The sequence below is a fragment of the Drosophila obscura genome, unplaced genomic scaffold (assembly GCF_018151105.1).
Source record: "Drosophila obscura isolate BZ-5 IFL unplaced genomic scaffold, ASM1815110v1 contig_75, whole genome shotgun sequence".
Taxonomy (NCBI): domain Eukaryota; kingdom Metazoa; phylum Arthropoda; class Insecta; order Diptera; family Drosophilidae; genus Drosophila; species Drosophila obscura.
Window position 1 is genome coordinate 997,392 of NW_024542867.1, and position 6,000 is coordinate 1,003,391.

Below are 6,000 nucleotides of genomic sequence, written 5' to 3' on the forward strand. Positions count from 1 at the left end.
ACCTACGATATTTATTAGGCCTCTCTTGTTGCGTTTAGCAATTTTTAAGCCATTTATTTCCCTATTTAATGTATCTACTAGGTATTTTACTTGGATTACGTTTTCAAATTTATTAGCCATTACTAGAAGGTTTTGATAGGTTTCTTCAGTTTTTGTTACATTAACTGTTAAGTAATGGTATTCATAGTTAATCGGGAGGTCGATTGATCCCGTTTTAAATATGAGGTATCCGTTTCTGGACTCGATCGGATTTATTTCAATATTTTGTCCTACTGTTGTAAGGACCATTAATGTCATGATGACGATGATTTTAATTATGTTGCCGTTGATCGTTAACTTCTGATTCGATGGGCGGCCTGGAATTATCGTATTTGCTAATATTGTTGTTGCTAATAATGTTGGTAGTATTATGTCGGGTCTTGTAATTATATGTGTATATTATTAGTTCAAATTTAGTGTATTTGTTTTCGAGGTCATTCTCACTGGATATGATCCTCAATTTTTCGTTCACTGTTTTATGGAATCTTTCAACGTCTGATATTCCATTTTAAATGGATGTGATTAGGATCTTGACATCTTCCGAGATAAGCCATGCTTGCAATGCTGCGCACATAAAGGCTGAATCTTTGTCGGCTTTAATTTCTTGGGGTTTTCCCATTTCATTATAGACTTTTAGTATCGCCCTTTTGGTTTCTAACCAGTCACGACTGTTCACTTCTATTAGTGTAGCGAATTTTGAGTATATATCGATACATGATAGGAACTGTTGGTTACCTATCAGATAGAAGTCCATTACGTAACGTTCTCGGATGTTTAAGACTTCCGGTGTTACTTCAAATGACAACTTGGTGTTTCTATGCTCGGTCTTGGCAATATTACACGTTGTGCATTCGTTTATTATGTTTTGTATAAATTTTTGGTGGTCAGGGTAGTAGTGTTTTCCCTTAAACCAATTGATGGTTTTCTCTATTCCAGGGTGAAGTAATTCTTTGTGGTTTTTATACCCGTACTCAAAAAAGAGTTAAGGGGTATATTAGATTTGTGGTAAAAGTGGATGTGTGCAACGCAGAGAAGGAAACGTTTCCGACCCCATAAAGTATATATATTCTTGATCAGCATCAATAGCCGAGTCTATATTGCCATGTCCGTCTGTCCGTCCGTCCGTCTGTCCGTCTGTCCGTCTTGATGAGCGCCTGGATCTCAGAGACTATAAGAGCTAGAGAAACCAAATTTGGTTTCCAGACTCATGTGATATCACACTGCTACAAGTGTATTTCAAAATTTCTCCCCGCCCCCTTCCGCCCACACAAAGGACGAAAATCTGTGGCAGGCACATTTTTAAAGATACGATAAAACTAAAAACGCAGTATCGTAGAGAATGGCCATATCTACCAGATTGCCGAATCTGAATCAGATCGGATCATAATTATAGCCAGAATGAAGAAATTTTCAGTTGCTTCCCCTCCCTCTCCCGCCCACGACAACGCAACTCATTTTCCTTCTCGCTCGCACACTCTGCCGCGTTCAGTGCGCGAGCAACTCCTAGCGGAGAATATGTAGAATCTACATTTTACATGTACAATCTACATGTTAGATGTAGAATACACATTGTAGATGAGATGTAGATAACAAATGTAGAAAAAAAAATGTAAAATGTAAAATTTTTTTTTAAATTCTAAAATTCTAAAAAATCATGCTCAAAAATGTATATACTGACTGAGTACGGGTATAAGTAGAGTCGCGTCCCCAGAAGCGACTCACACGTTCCTTCTCGTTATTACTTAATTCTTTGTGGGTTTGTTTACGATGGATTACCCGCGGATCGTGTTACTTGTCCTGTGAGCCGGTGGTTGGTTGTTTTTGTTGGGGTTCTTTTGCGTTGTTTCTTTTATTATTTAATTCTGGTTTGTTGACAATGACTTAACTCGCGGATCTAGTTACTTGGCCTTGGAGCCGTTGGACTGGGTAGTGCAGTGTCATGTGTTTGGGCTGAGGGACTGCCTAGTGCAGTGTCTTGGGTGTGTGACTGAGGGACTGCGTAGTACAGTGTCTTGGGTGTGTGACTGAGGGACTGCCTTGTGCAGTGTCTTGGGTGTGTGACTGAGGGACTGCGTAGTACAGTGTCTTGGGTGTGTGACTGAGGGACTGCCTTGTGCAGTGTCTTGTGTTTGGGCTGAGGGACTGCCTGTATCTTGTATTCGGGCTGATGGACTGCCTGTATCTCGTATTCGGGCTGATGGACTGCCTACTCTTTCAGCCGATCTTGGCCCTTTTATGCAGCTGGCGATCGCACCTGAGACCCGGATTAATTAATTAATTAATTCTTGCTAACTGTTTGAGATGCCAAGCTTTTTTGACACCTATATTTATCCAAATCAGTTAAAGACTTTGATTTAAACGTTATAATGTTTATTTATACTGGCGGCTAGCTGAAGCCAACTGCTCGCTCTTTTGCCCAGCCAGATAAATGTTCACAAGCGGGGGTTCAGTATGCAACCTATGCGGCGAGAGATTAGCATAGAACTACTTGGGCCACGACGGCCGATCAATGCCAGAGCCGACGCAACAGGTGCAGAGCGCCCTTTAACAGGAGAGCGCAGCAGCACTGCCGAACGCTGGGGACATACATAAGCTTAGGTTTCGATACTCTTATATAACTAGTTACAGCTACATTTAATATTATGATAGACGCTTAAGTAGCCGCTGGCCCGAACAGTGTTCGTCTCCTTAAAGTCACCAAAAAGTACCTGCTCGGGCGCCACTTGTGAGGTCCTATTTCAGGCTGAGGTATGCATCAGTCTGTCCAGGGTTCGCTACTTGAAAATGCAGTAGGCAAGCGAGAAATGATGATGCGGGAGTTTTGTTGTTCTTGGATTATTCAGTATTTATTCATTCACTTTAATTCTTTGACGTTGCTACTCTGGCTTGTAGTTGTATGGTGCGCTGGTGGACTGCGTAGTGCAGTGTCTTGGGTGTGTGACTGAGGGACTGCGTAATGCAGTGTCTTGTGTTCGGGCTGATGGACTGCCTAGTACAGTGTCTTGTGTTCGGGCTGATGGACTGCCTAGTGCAGTGTCTTGTGTTCGGGCTGATGGACTGCCTGCTCTTTCGGCCGATCTTGGCCCTTTTATGCTGGCGATCGCACCTGAGACCCGGAAATAATTGATTCTTGCTGACTTAAGGTTATTGGATAACAATAATTGTGGGGTGTGGTAACTAGGTCGATGCTTGGTGCTTCGTTGACGATTTTTAGTGGGTCAGAGTGGTTTTGCTGAGGCTGCATCCCGGAAGGTGCAGTTGGGAATTGGGTTTAGGATGGATTTTGCTAACTCGGCATCGCGGAAGGTGATAGCTGAATTTAGGCCGGTAGTCCGATAATTTTATGCTGGCTTGACCTATTGTGAAATAACGCAAATGATATTTCTTATGTAGGCCGTCGATTGCGAAATTTCCCAAGAGGTGGGGTGTTTTAAATTGTTGTGTGGACAATAATGTGTTGAGTTGTTGATCGAGAGTTCTTAATTAATTGTGTGCGTTGCTTAAGACTATTTTATTTCCCGGAGGTGCTGACACACCGCTATTTGTGGAGAACCGTGGCTAGAGCCATGGTTCGCTAGCTATGTGTATATCAGTTTGATTATTGTCTCCCGCCAGCGTGGAAGCGCTGACCCTCCGCCGTTTGTGACGAGCCATGGCTAGAACCATGGTCCGTTACACCAGCCCAATATCCCGTATCTGGCTGACGATTTCCCTTCCCTGGAGTCTGCACTAACTCCAAAGCCATTCCAGAGGGACCTGGTAATTCAGTTGGTTAGGCTTCAACATATGATTCGGCAAGGTTACGCAAAACAGCATAAATACTAGTTCCAGACAACCATATGAAAACGCTTCTGCCGTTGCAATAATATCGAACCAACGCACTGGTATGAGTGTTGTACGATTTAGATGTAAACATCAAACCGTATGGTTAGACCTAAATTTATGTTTGTTATTAGGTAGTATGAATTCTCAGCAACCTAAATAAATATTCTCAAAATAACCCAATAAATATGAGACCTGACCTAAACAAATATTCAACAGACAGCTGGATGCACGTGCATGCATGCACATAATCTTAATATATTGATATACATTCGAGATGATCTGCAGTGGTAAAATGTCACACCATCTGTATGATAATCGTTTTACGACAGTCATAAAATTATCTTAGAATTGACCCACAGACCTTTGCACCCGGACCCATGCAGTGAAATTTGTAATCATTGTTAAGTCATAAATAAATATAGCATGTTTCCATACCTACTTATACTTAGAACTAATTAAACAAGCCTATGATCCTAAGTAAATAATTGTACTAATAGAAACTGTATATATACCTCGCATTTTACCGAATAAAATCAGTACGAAAGAAAACTCTGACGTATTCACATCTCCGAAGCCCAATTTGTTCAAGTACCGATTGCGGCGACATTTTGTTACTGGTACATGAACCGGTGGCATACACATTTATATTTCAGTATACGATTGTCATATTGACAATCACCAGAACCAAGTGAATCTACATCAACAGATTCATTTGATTCGTACATTTGGTGACCCCCGACTTTTGGACATTTAACTGTTCATCTGGAGTAAATAGTTGGATTTATTGAAATCTACCCAAACCGATACAGTCAACTTGGCGACTACGGTTGGATTGGAAAAAAAATATATTCCACAGTGTCATTAAAATTTGTTAGATTACTTTGACCACTTTTTTGGTTGTAAGTAGAGGCACAGCCTGTCATAACGACAAACAAATTACCTCCATCGGGTCAAAGTAGTACGACAAATAATAAAAAATGGCATCATCAAGCATTAATGTTATACTGGACAGGCAATTGGCCACGGGCGAAGAGATCCAAAACATCATCAGGAACTACAAAAAGGATCCCGCTGAAAGGAAGCAGAAGCCTGAATATTTTCAAACCCGACTTGAGAGGTTAACGAATCTCTGGAGCACATTTTTAATGGAAGACACAAACATTCAAGAAATAACACATGGATCGAATTATGAGCATAATTATTTCTCTAATAAATATTTTAAAAATATCAAAGAATTGGTCAGCAAATACAGCGACGAGTTGACCCAACAATTGTCTTCTTTGGAAATGGAGATAGATTCTGGATTGAGCCCATGATCCGAGAACAAAGGGTGCTTCTTGAAAGTCTACAGCGCATCATGAACAGAATGACAACTGAGACGCGAAAGGATTTCAAACCAATAATCATAAAATATTGGGATGAGATTAGAACGATTCATGTCAAAATACATTCCAAATGCACCGATCCTGTGAAAATGGGATATAACATTAACAGTTATATTGCAGCTGAAGATGCAGTATTAACAATTCAAACAATGACTGTATCAGATCCTGTTCAGCCATTTATCCCTGTTCCACATATGCATAATGCATTACCCCTGCCAAAGGTTGCAATTCCAAAATTTGACGGAAACTACCTTAAGTGGCAACAATTTCATGACATTTTTAAGAAAATGATTCATGAAGCATCTGTACCCGTCATTCAAAAGATGTGGTATTTAAAGACTAATGTTACGGGAGAGGCAGAAAATTTAATACGCCACCTTTCGTTAACAGAAGGAAATTACATCACAGCATGGAATATGTTACAAGAGCGTTTCAGCAACAAGAGAGTGCTCAGTAACGCATTGATTCAAAAAATATTGGATCAACCAAATATATCAAATGATGCCAAATCGATTAAGGCATTACACGATAATATCAAAGAAACTTTATCAGCGCTAAATAACATCGACATAGAAACAGATAAATGGGATACGCTCCTTCTATGTTTTCTGACAAAAAAATTAGATCGTCAAACTCATACGTTGTATGAGCAGTCCATACAAAATACTAAGGAATTACAGCCTTTGAGCGAATTCATGAAATTCCTCGAGCAAAGGTTCCTTACATTGGAAGCCATTGGATGGGAGAAACC